This window comes from Mobula birostris, chromosome 19 (genome assembly GCF_030028105.1).
Source record: "Mobula birostris isolate sMobBir1 chromosome 19, sMobBir1.hap1, whole genome shotgun sequence".
In the NCBI taxonomy this organism is placed as follows: Eukaryota; Metazoa; Chordata; class Chondrichthyes; order Myliobatiformes; family Myliobatidae; genus Mobula; species Mobula birostris.
In genome coordinates, this window is record NC_092388.1 from 41450858 (window position 1) to 41463896 (window position 13039).

A 13039-nucleotide genomic window follows, 5' to 3' on the forward strand; every position below is an offset into this window, starting at 1 on the left:
GAAGTCAGTATGGGGGCCAGGTTACTGAGCCTTTTGCATAGTCTGTTCAGGACTGCTGTGGGTTCTTCCTCTTGCCCCCTTGGGGCTGGTATGAACTCTCCTGGGACCAGGGGTACGCCGTACACCAACTCGGCTGACGAGGTATGCAGATCCTCTTTGGGCGCCGTGCGGATTCCGAGCAGGACCCAGGGAAGCTCGTCCACCCAGTTAGGCCCCTCCAGGCGGGCCATGAGAGCCGACTTCAGGTGACGGTGGAAGCGTTCCACTAGTCCGTTCAACTGTGGGTGGTAGGCAGTTGTCTGGTGTAGCTGTGTTCCTAAAAGGCTGGCCATAGCTGACCACAGGCTGGAGGTGAACTGGGCGCCCCTGTCGGAGGTAATGTGGGCCGGTACCCCGAAGCGGGCTACCCAGGTTGCGATTAGTGCTCGGGCGCAGGAATCGGCGGTGGTGTCGGTGAGCGGGACTGCCTCTGGCCATCTCATGAACCGGTCTACCATAGTTAGGGGGTACCGCGCTCCTCGCGACACTGGCAGGGGCCCCACGATATCCACATGAACGTGGTCGAACCTCCGGCGGGTGGGTTCGAACTGCTGCGGCGGGGCTTTGGTGTGCCGCTGCACCTTGGCCGTTTGGCACTGCGTGCACGTTCTGGCCCATTCGCTGACCTGTTTGCGAAGTCCGTGCCACATGAACTTGCTGGAGACCTTCCAGACGATTGTCCTGATAGATGGGTGCGCCAAGCCGTGTATGGAGTCGAAAACTCGCTGCCACCAGGCTGCCGGGACAATGAGGCGAGGTTGGCCGGTAGCCACCTCACACAGGAGGGTCCTCTCACCTGGGCCTACGAGGAAGTCTTGCAGCTGCAAACCGAAGACTGCAGTCCTGTAGCTGGGCATCTCGTAAACACAAAATAATCTGCAGATGCTGGGGTCAAAGCAACACTCACAACACGCTGGAGGAACTCAGCAGGTCGGGCAGCGTCAACGATGAGTCGACGTTTCGGGCCGGAACCCTTCATCAGGACTGTAGAGGGAAGAGGCAGAGGCCCTATAAAGAAGGTGGGGGGCAGGTGGGAAGGAGAAGGCTGGTAGGCTCCAGGTGAAAAACCAGTAAGGGGAAAGATAAAGGGGTGGGGGAGGGGATAGGCAGGGAGGTGACAGGCAGGAAAGGTGAAGAAGGAATAGGGGAAAACACAATGGGTAGTAGAAGGAGGTGGAACCATGAGGGAGGTGATAAGCAGCTGGGGGAGGGGGCAGAGTGACATAGGTATAGAGGAAGGGAGAGGGAGGGAATTACCAGAAGCTGGAGAATTCTATGTTCATACCAAGGGGCTGGAGACTACTTAGACGGTAGATGAGGTGTTGCTCCTCCAACCTGAGTTTAGCCTCATCATGGCAGTAGAGGAGGCCATGTATGGACATATCTGAATGGGAGTGGGAAGCAGAGTTAAAGTGGGTGGCTATTTCTTCTACTACCCATTGTGTTTTCCCCTGTTCCTTCTTCACCTTTCCTGTCTATCCCCTCCCTGTTTCCCCTCCCCCACCCCTTTATCTTTCCCCTTACTGGTTTTTCACCTGGAACGTACCAGCCTTCTCCTTCTCACCCTCCACCCACATTCCTTATAGGGCCTCTGCCCCTTCCCTCTACAGTCTTGACGAAGGGTTCCTGCCCGAAATGTCAACCGATCTTTTCCACGGATGCTGCCCGACCTGCTGAGTTCCTGCAGCGTGTTGTGAATGTTGCTGGGCATCTCGTCGTCTGCCTGCTGCGCCTCCGCCAGTGCTGCATAGTCCACCCCCTGTGACAGGGCCTGGATAGTTGGTCTGGAGAGTGTGTCCGCCACGACGTTGTCCTTTCCCGAGACATGCTGGATGTCCATCGTGTACTCGGAGATGTAGGACAGATGTCGCTGCTGGCGGGCCGACCAGGGATCAGACAACTTCATGAACACGAAGGTCAACAGTTAGTGGTCCATGAACGCGGTGAATGGCCTGTCTTCTAAGAAGTACCTGAAATGCCGGATTACCAGATATAGTGCCAACAGCTCCTGGTTGAAGGCACTGTACTTGAGTTCGGGTGGCAGTACGTGCCTGCTGAAGAACGCCAGGGGTTGCCAGCGACCCTCGATGAGTTGCTCCAGCACCCCGCCGACTGCTGTGTTAGATGTGTCCACTGTGAGGGCGGTTGGAACATCCATTCTGGGGTGCACCAGCATCGCAGCGTCTGCTAAGGCTTCCTTGGCTTTAACGAAAGTGGCTGTGCCTCTTCGTCCCAAGTAATGTCTTTGCCTTTACCCGACATCAGGGTGAACAAAGGGTGCATGATACGGGCTGCTGAGGGGAGGAAGCGGTGGTAGAAGTTCACCAAACCAACGAACTCCTGCAGGCCTTTGACTGTGTTGGGCCGGACGAAGTGGCGGATCGCGTCTACCTTGGCGGGCAGAGGTGTTGCCCCGTCTTTGGTAATCCTGTGGCCCAGGAAGTTGACGGTGTCGAGTCCGAACTGGCATTTGGCTGGGTTGATTGTAAGGCCGAATTCGCTCAAGCGGGAGTAGAGCTGGCGGAGGTGGGACAGATGCTCCTGACGACTACTGCTGGCTATGAGGATGTCGTCCAAATAGATGAACGCAAAGTCCAGGTCGCGTCCCACCGCGTCCATTAGTCACTGAAACGTCTGTGCGGCATTCTTTAGACCAAGCAGCATTCGGAGGAATTCGAAAAGTCCGAACAGGGTGATGAGTGCTGTTTTGGGGATGTCTTCAGGGTGTACCGGCATTTGATGGTACCCCCGGATGAGGTCTACTTTGGAAAAGATGCTTGCCCTGTGCAGGTTTGCTGCAAAGTCCTGTATGTGCAGCACAGGGTAACGGTCTGGAGTTGTAGCCTCGTTCAGTCCGCGGTAGTCGCCGCATGGCCTCCAGCCCCCGGCTGCCTTGGGCTGGGGGGAGGCCCATGGGCTGTCGGACCGCCGTACGATCCCCAATTCCTCCATCCTCTCGAACTCCTCCTTCGCCAGGCGGAGCTTGTCCAGGGTAAACCTTCGCGCACGAGCGTGGAGGGGTGGTCCCTGGGTCGGGATGTGGTGCTGTACTCCGTGTCTGGGCATGGCTATTGTGAACTGTGGTGCCAGAACCAATGGAAAGTCCGCCAGGATTCTGGTGAATTCCTTGTCAGACAGCGTGATGGAGTCCAGGTGTGGGGCCGGCAACTTGGCTTCACCCAGGGAGGACGTCTGGAAAGTCTTGGCATGGACCAGTCTTTTCCTTTGCGAGTCGACCAGCAGGCTGTGGGCTCGCAAGAAGTCCGCCCCCAGGAATGGTTGGGCCACGGCGGCCAGTGTGAAGTCCCACGTGAACCGGCTGGTGCTGAACTGTAGCTGCACTGTATGGGTGCCGTAGGTCCGTATCGTGCTGCAGTTTGCGGCCCTCAGGGTGGGTTCCGGCTCTCTGTTGCGGGTGTCATACCCCGTCGGGGGTAAGACGCTGTTCTCCGCTCCAGTGTTGACCAAGAAGCGGCGTCCCGACTGTTTGTCCCAGGTGTACAAGAGGCTGTCCTGGTGGCCAGCCGCCGTAGCCATTAGCGGCGGCTGGCCCTGGCGTTTCCCGGGAACTTGCAGGGTGGGCGACAACGGCGGGCTTCTGTGGCCCACCGCTGGTGGTAGAACACCACTGTTCCTTGGCCTCCTCACTCCTGTCTCTTGCATGTGTGCGCTCCATTGCCGGGCCTGGTCTGGCCTGCTGTTGGGCACGTGGCTTGGTAATCTGTCCGACGGACGCCCCGCTCTCCTTCTTGGCTTTCCACAGCACGTCTACCCGGGTCGCCACCTTCTGGGGGTCACTGAAATCTGCGTCAGCCAGCAGCAGATGTATGTCCTTGGGCAGTTGTTCTAGGGAGGCCTGCTCAAACATGAGGCAGGGTTTGTGTCCTTCAGCCAGGGCCAGCATCTCGTTCATCAATGCTGATGGCGGCCTGTCTCACAGACCGTCCAGGTGCAGCAAGTTGGCACCTCGCTCATGCCGTGAGGGGCCAAATGTCCCTATGAGCAGCGCTTTGAATGCTGCATATTTGCCTTCTTCCGGGGGTGACTGTATGAAATCCTCAACTCGCGCGGCTGCCTCCTGGTCAAGGGAGCTCACCACATAATAGTAACTTGTGGAATCCGAAGATATCTGCCGAATCTGGAACTGGGCTTCTGCTTGGTCAAACCACACGCGTGGTCGCAGCATCCAGAAAGTTGGCAGTTTCAGCGAAACTGCGTGAACAGATGAAGAGTTGATCATCTTTGGTCCAAATCCCGTTTGGACCGTGGGGGTCACCAATGTAGCGATGTGCCACACACAGAGCTAGAAATAACGACACGCAGTCGGTAAGTTGCACTTGAGACTAGTTTATTCAAACTTCACGGCACTGGCTTTTAAGCAGTTCCGTTCCCACCCTCTCCGGGCGGAAATGAAGTCTCTTCCCGCACGCGGGCTTTCTCCCCTTGCTGGTGAAGAAGAAGACCCAACACTATTTTGGGGCTGGCCTCTCTGCCGACGCACACGCCATTTTGTGAGCCGGTTCACCTGCGTAGAAAGTGGGTCGCCACAACCTAATGTTAGCATACGAGGTTAACATATATTTTGAATGAGCATTTCTAAAGCATTGGGTAAAATTCTTACCTCCACAAATCATATATGTTTAAACACTTTGAAATAATCACATGCAAAAAATGTGCGATCTGCAAATTAGATTTTAAATGCTCAGAAAGTATTCAAACAGGATAACAGCCAAATAGCCATCAAGGGCAAAGATTTACGTATTTTACATTTGCTAATCCATATCAGATAGAATTGGTAATTCACTCAGTGATTTAACGGGCTTCTTTCTACCAACCCCTCCTCCATGACCCCACTAACCTCCTCAAAAATGTGGCACTATGTATCAATCAAAGTGTGTAGTTTTGTAAATTTTAGTTGAGAATATTCAAAAGTATTGCTTTTGCATAGACATCTGAAGACAATGATAGCTGGGAGAGAATCATCCAAATTTTCTTATGATAAGGAAGGAAGTCATCTGCCCCATTAAGTCTGTATCAGCTCACAGAACAATCTCATTCTCCTTTGGATTTTCCTTATAATTTATTCTCACTATTGTTAAGCAACATATTGAATTGAGACTGACAGAACAGACCTGACAATAAGCCTGGTATTGAAACTGATGGCAGCATATTAATAAGCATATAGTTCTCCTTTTTCGAGCTCAGAGATTAAGGAAGGCCAAAGAAGTAAAATTTCACACAAAGGAATAATAATTCATTTCCTAGGGAGGGAGGGAGGGGGGATGGAGAGAGAGAGAGAGAGAGAGAGAGAGAGAAGAGATTATTCTCAGACTACAGATCTATCTGACAGTGGATTAGCAAAAAAATCAGCATGATCTGGAGTGAAGTACTTTGTTGCTTAAAAAATATGAGGCAATATATTTTGGTAGGGATAATGAGAAGAAGCAAAAAAGCAGAGGAGCAAATTTCTATAAGGCAACAAGAGCAAACAGATTGAGGGGCATCTATGCATACTTCTTTAGAAATGGCTGGACAGTGTGAGAAAGTACTTGTAAAATGTAAGTGTAGTATATGACACTGGAGCTGTGGTCTCCATCAAGATAGGGAGGCAGCTCAAGTTCCCAGAGAACATCGCAGCCACTCCGCTCTGCTCGGACATGGTGTTAATATCGGAGTCTACAAAGCAAGTGGTCCTACTGGAACACGTGGTCCTACTGTCCCCTGGGAAGACTGGATTGAAGAGGCCAACGAGCGCAAGAGAGCTAGATACATAGATCTTGTTGCAGAATGCTGGAGCAATGGCTGGAGAGCTCGCTGTGAGCCAGTTGAAGTTGTGTGCTGGGGCTTTGATGGCCATTCATTACAGCAGACTCTAAAACTCCTTGGAGTTAAAGGACTGCAGTGCAGAAGAGCCACCAAGAACATTCTGGAGGCTGCTGAAAAGGCCTCGCTGTGGCTGTGGATCCGAAGGGGGGATCTGTGGATTAGCGCACCACTTGGACACAATTCGGGGGCTGATCAGCCCCAGCTGGGTCGACTGGGCGAGGTTGTCTGATGATTAAAGACTGGAAACACCCTATGACCCTAGGTTCATCACTGAAGACGTGTCCAAGTAGCACCAGAAGGTGTATTTGACAACTGGCTCAGGTTCAGTTGTGTTTTTAAGTTTGTAGGGATGGTTTTGGAGACAGTGATGTGAATAATTGATTACATTCTTCCTGGAACAGAAGAAATATGAGGAATTCTAATATATGAAGGTTATCATGGAATAGGTAAAGATATGCCAGGAATCCGGGAATACAGAATGAAAAGAAATGGCCTAAAATCAAAAGGACTGTGAAGGCTTTTTTTCAATATCTCATGTATTTGTAACATAGAAATAGGAGAAGGTGTAGACCATTTGTCCCTTCAAACCTATTCCAACTTACACTAAGATAACCTCTGATCATTTACCTCAGTGCCATTTTCCTGCACCATCCTCATATCCTTAAAATATATTACTCTCTGTTTCAAATATACCCAATGAGAGAGCCAACTAAAGATTCACCATGACCTGTGTGATGAAATTTCTCCTCATCCTAAATAGCCTGCCACTTTCTCTGAAACCATGATCCCTGTTTCCAAGGAAACATCAACCCTGCATTTGATTTTCAAGCATTAGGGCCAACTGACCTCTTTCAGCATCATAGTAAGTAGAGCATTAGCTTTCTTCTTGTTTAAGTCAAGACTACTTTATGTCTGACTGATGCAAATTTCTCATGGATGACACGCAGCGTTACCCCTTCATCTGCATATATTTCCCAAATGAGGGAGTGGAAGGAAATCTGATAGCACTTCATTTCTATTGGACTGCTGCCCACATCCTAACTGAGGCAGAATTTACACACACCGGAAGGCTGTTCCATTATCATAATAAAACAATGGGCTGGATCATGCTGGGACAGACTCACTGCCCAGAATCAGTACCTGCAGTCTCCAGATTCCTGTACCTATGCAGCATTGATTTGGAGCTCTCCTTCCACTAGTCCATTGCGCTCTTGAATGCAGCAATGAAGCCTAAACAGTGGCTGAGACACAGGCAGCAGTAAAGCAAAACATGGTTCCAGAGTACAGGCAAAGCAAGGAGCAAATTTGTCTCACGTCAAAGTTCTCACTGACATTGGCAGTGTTTAAGTGTCAGCTCTCCCTGCAAGTGAAGGATACAATTTCAATAGAGGGAGTGAAGTGTTCGCCAGATAGCTGGGTGATACCATGGTGGATCATACCATGCAGAAAGGTCAATCTGACTAGGCATATATATTCCTTGGAACTCAGAAGAATGAGAGGTATTGAAACATACAAAATTCTTTCAGGGTTTCTCAGGGTAAAGGCAGAGCCAATGCTTCCTTTGCTTGTGTTGGCTTAAACCAAGGGGTGAGTTCTCAAAGTAAAGGGTTATTCATTCAGGACTGAGGTGAGCAGAAATCTCCTCACCTATAGGCAGTGAATCTTTCTGGACACTGAGAACTGTGGAGGCTTAATAAGTATATTCAGGATTAAGATCCTATATATTTTTGAAAATTAAGGATATGAGGTGAGAACGAGAAAATGACATGGAGGTAAAAGCTCAAACATTGAATGGTGAAGCAGAGACACGTGGCCAATTAACCCACTCCACATTTTGTTATTTATGTTTTATGTCTTTTGGATCTCTGGAGTTGTTAGACCAACAGTAACTTGATCCTTAATTTCCTGTCACATTAGTTGCATGTTTTATATCAGTGCATCATATATTTGCTCTGATCATTCCACTACAGCTTTTATTACTACTTTGCAGATTTATTTTATAAACTGAACAATTGTTTTTGATGTTAATCCCTAACTCACAAAAGAATGGTATTCTCTATGCATGGCTGAATGAATTTGTCACTTTTTAGAGGCTAATTTTAAAATAACGGGAAAGGGTGAGTTAGATAATCCACTAGGTTTATCAATTATTCCTGTGGCCAAGCTGTACATTCCATAGTCATAGTCATAGTCATAGTCATACTTTATTGATCCTGGGGGAAATTGCTTTTCGTTACAGTTGCACCATAAATAATTAAATAGTAATAAAACCATAAATAGTTAAATAGTAATATGTAAATTATGCCAGGAAATAAGTCCAGGACCAGCCTATTGGCTCAGGGTGTCTGACCCTCCAAGGGAGGAGTTGTAAAGTTTGATGGCCACAGACAGGAATGACTTCCTATGACGCTCTGTGTTGCATCTCGGAGGAATGAGTCTCTGGCTGAATGTACTCCTGTGCCCACCCAGTACATCATGTAGTGGATGGGAGACATTGTCCAACATGGCATGAACTTGGACAGCATCCTCTTTTCAGACACCACCGTCAGAGAGTCCAGTTCCATCCCCACAACATCACTGGCCTTACGAATGAGTTTGTTGATCCTGTTGGTGTCTGCTACCCTCAGCCTGCTGCCCCAACACACAACAGCAAACATGATAGCACTGGCCACCACAGACTCATAGAACATCCTCAGCATTGACCGGCAGATGTTAAAGGACCTCAGTCTCCTCAGGAAATAGAGACGGCTCTGACCCTTCTTGTAGACAGCCTCAGTGTTCTTTGACCAGTCCAGTTTATTGTCAATTCACATCCCCAGGTATTTGTAATCCTCCACCATGTCCACACTGACCCCCTGGATGGAAACAGGGATCACCGATACCTTAGCTCTCCTCAGGTCTACCACCAGCTCCTTAGTCTTTTTCACATTAAGCTGCAGATAATTCTGCTCACACCATGTGACGAAGTTTCCTACCATAGCCCTGTACTCAACCTCATCTCCCTTGCTGATGCATCCAACTATGGCAGAGTCATCAGAAAACTTCTGAAGATGACAAGACTCTGTGCAGTAGTTGAAGTCCGAGGTGTAAATGGTGAAGAGAAAGGGAGAGAAGACAGTCCCCTGTGGAGCCCCAGTGCTGCTGATCACTCTGTCGGACACACAGTGTTGCAAGCACACGTACTGTGGTCTGCCAGTCAGGTAATCAAGAATCCATGACACTAGGAAAGCATCCACCTGCATCGCTGTCAGCTTCTCCCCCAGCAGAGCAGGGCGGATGGTGTTGAACGCACTGGAGAAGTCAAAAAACATGACCCTCACAGTGCTCGCTGGCTTGTCCAGGTGGGCGTAGACACAGTTCAGCAGGTAGACGACGGCATCCTCAACTCCTAGTCGGGGCTGGTAGGTGAACTGGAGGGGATCTAAGTGTGACCTGACCATAGGCCAGAGCAGCTCCAGAACAAGTCTCTCCAGGGTCTTCATGATGTGGGAGGTCAATGCCACCGGTCTGTAGTCATTGAGGCCACTGGGGCACGGCGTCTTCGACACAGAGATGAGGCAGGATGTCTTCCACTGTCTAGAAACCCTCTGGAGCCTCAGGCTCAGGTTGAAGACATGGCAAAGTACTCCACATAGCTGAGGGGCACAGGCTTTGAGCACCCTGGTACTGACACCATCCGATCCTGCAGCCTTGCTTGGGTTGAGACGTTTCAGTTGTCTTCTCATCTGTTCAGCTGTGAAGCCCACCGTGGTGGTTTTGTGTGGGGAAGGGGTATAGTCATGAGAGCAGGGTGGGAGGCTGTGAGGAGGGGTAGGAAAGGAGAGTGGAATATGTGTTGGTTGGGGGCCGATAACAGATGACCCATGTGGGGGATGGGCAGGGGCCACAATGTCAAATCTGTTAGAGAACAGGTTAAGTTCATTGTCCCTGTCCATGCTGCCTTCAGCTCCTCTGTTGCTAGTTTTCTGGAACCCAGTGATGGTCCTCATCCCCCTCCAGACCTCTCTCATGTTGTTCTGCTGGAGTTTCCACTCAAGCTTCCTCCTGTACCTGTCTTTAGCCTCCCTGATCCTGGCTTTCAGGTCCCTCTGTATTGCCCTCAGCTCCTCCCTATTTCCATCTCTAAACACCCTCTTTTTAGCGTTCAGGATGTCCTTAATGTCCTTTGTCACCCATGGCTTGTTATTTGAATAACAAAGGACAGTTCTTGTCGGAACATTGCAGTCCACACAGAAGTTAATGTAATCAGTGATGCATTCTGTGAGCCCATCAATATCCTCTCCATGTGGCTCACAGAGTGCCTGCCAGTCTGTCACCTCAAAACAACCCTGGAACGCCTCATAAGCCTCCTCCGACCATTTTCTCACTGTCCTCGAGGTTGTAGGTTTACTCTTCACCAGAGGCATGTAGCAGGGTTTTAGATGCACCAGGTTGTGATCTGATCTTCCCAGTGGGGGGAGGGAAGAGGAGTTGTATGCATCCTTAATGTTAGCGTACATCAAATGCAGAGTCCTCTCCCCTCTGGTGGTACAGCTCACATACTGCGTGAAGTTGGGCAGTGTTCTAGCCATGGTAACATGGTTGAAGTCACCCGAGATGGTAATGAGGGCACTCGGGTGCCGGGTTTGTAATCTGGCTATGACGGTGTAAATGATGTTATATGCTGATATCGGGTGGCAGAGGGATGGATGTACACAACAACCACAATTGCATGCGAGATTTCCCTTGGCAAATAATATGGCCTGAGTTCGACAGCAAAAAGTTCAATATCCAGGCTGCAAACACCTTCCTTAATTGTAATATGCCCAGGATTGCACCATCTGCTGTTTACCAGAACCGTAAGCCCCCCTCCTTTGCGCTTACCGCTCTCAGTGCATTTCCAGTCAGCTCGAATGGTCTGGAAGCCGTCTATGGAAACGCTTTGATCGGGTATGTCCTCGTGCAGCCACGTTTCAGTGAAACACATGACATTGCTCTCCCGAAATGTTCTCTGACTCCTGACAAGCGCCGTCAATTCGTCCATTTTATTACCCAGTGATCTCACATTTCCCATGATGAGAGAGGGGAGACGTGGCTTATAACTCCTCTTCTCCATAAGCCTCTGTTGCCTTGACCTGGTCTTCTTCCCTCGCCTTTTTGATCCCCCTCTGCATCCTCTCTGTGTTTTCCTCCAGATTTCAGCCGGGATGTCCGCTGCTCTGTTCGCACAAGCGCAATCAGCTGGTCCCTGGAATAAACAATGCAGCCATCCTGCTGCCACGCTAATGAGACGTGTCCAAATGTAACTATTTCCAGCGCTAAAAAACCAAATAAAACTCTCTCCACCAGCATGTTAGAGAGGGTGCAGCTTCAACGTGTTACCGTGAGAAAAAAATACAACAAATAACCTGTTAAAAAGTTTAAAAAGCAAGAAACTAAACGGAGAAACTGTAACAGGCTGTGTGCACGACCGACGGTTGCACATATTTCAACAGTGACATCTGGCTTCTTTAATTAAAGATTACTTTTAAACATGGACTTTTTTTAACTTTTCTGAATGAAATAAAAATACGGTATTGCTTTATCCTTCAGTGCAAATACTCAAATTGTCTGTTTAAGCAATAATATGCCACATATATTCCAAAAAAATTAACTCTCAAATGTAGTCATAGTTCCAGTATAAACTCAAAGACTAAATTATGTTTGAAAAGTTAAAATGCATTTGTAATCTAATCATTTATTTTGGTTTAATCTGGGCCACAGATCTCATGCTTTAAAATATTGTAGTATCTATCTTCACTATTATTTTTGTAAATGAACTGAAATGCAGCATTTGCAATCTGAAGGTTTCCCTTCTTTCTAATTACATAATTTTTTCTTTTGCTTTGACTACCAGCCAGGTGGAAAGTACAAGTGATTAGCTTTATAGGATGGAATTCTAATTAAAAAAGCCAGTCTTTAAATATTATGGCAGTATATTCATCTGATGAAAACCATGCAAGCAATCAATTAACTTAAGAACAAAAACTAGCTTTCTTTTACAAAATAAATATGACATGCTCCATGAGAAATCTGTTTCATATACAAATCAAAAGATCAATTAGCACTTCAAGTTAATTACGTGTGCAACATACAAGTGATCAATACAGAAGCATCATAGCAACTGTATTGAAAGTATTGATCCAAAAGGCAATATTGAACAATATCACTTACAAGAGTTGAATTTTCAAATGAAAACATTTCCATGTGACTTGATTTTATACTGCACCAAATCTTTCAATTTAAATAATTAAATTCCTTATCATATTAAAACTTCATACAAGTATCAGTCCTCTAAAGCACACCTTAATGCTTTACACATGTGATATCCAAATTACTTGTAATAAAAGCTACATGGTTTGTTACAAAATTGGCAGAGATAGGTCTGTGTATATACATTATATAGAGAGTCCACTATCGAACATTTTTAATTGAAAAAAAGTAATATTACTTACTGTGTAAGACAATTTAAATTTGCCCAGTTCAGAGCAGGTTCTGAAACTCTGAGCTAGTATTCCAAGATCGCATTGAAAAAAAGCATTTGGAGGCTCCTCCTTACTCTTCCATTTCCAATATTATTTCCCTTTTCCAATATTATCCATGGCACAACTCCTGGGATGTTAACCCTTCACATGCAGACTAATTTTTAAAACCTCCAAATTATGGCAAGAGGAAATTTGGTAGTAGCCAGAGCAGCTAATAGTCAGAAGGACTCCACAAATCAAAATTAAATTTTAAGGTACCTACGCAGCAGTTGATTTACTTGTATACCATTTTTAAGATGCTTTCTAGAGGCAAAAGCTGAAAACACTTACAGGTACTGACATTGGCTTTTATTGTCACGTACCGAGATTGAGTGAAAATGTAGTTTTTCAAGCCATCCATGCAGGTCATTTCAAAAACATATTTTTAGATAGTTCAATGGAAAAGCAGTACCAGAAAGCAGAATATAGTGATATGGTAATATTTAGAGAGAAAGCAAAGTGCATCATAAACACAGGAATTTCTGCAGTTGCTGGAAATCCACTGTAGCACACACAAAATGTCGAAGGAACTAGACAGATCAGTCGGCATCTATGGAGAAGGAAGAATTCACCATTTTGGGCTAAGACGCTTCAATAGGAACCACGAGCTCCTGATGAAAAGTCTCAGCCTT

General features: G+C 47.5%; 1 protein-coding gene across 3 annotated transcripts in view; it reads right to left on the reverse strand.

Annotated features, from left to right (window-relative positions):
- Positions 1-12424, reverse strand: part of LOC140212549 (collagen alpha-6(VI) chain-like) — a 111500-nt gene extending 99076 nt beyond the window's left edge. For all 3 annotated transcript variants that reach the window (XR_011889744.1, XM_072283507.1, XM_072283506.1), the window contains exon 1: positions 12339-12424. The gene's annotated coding sequence lies outside the window, so the exon portion shown is untranslated. The remainder of the gene's footprint in view (positions 1-12338) is intronic.
- Positions 12425-13039: the final 615 nt, after the last annotated feature.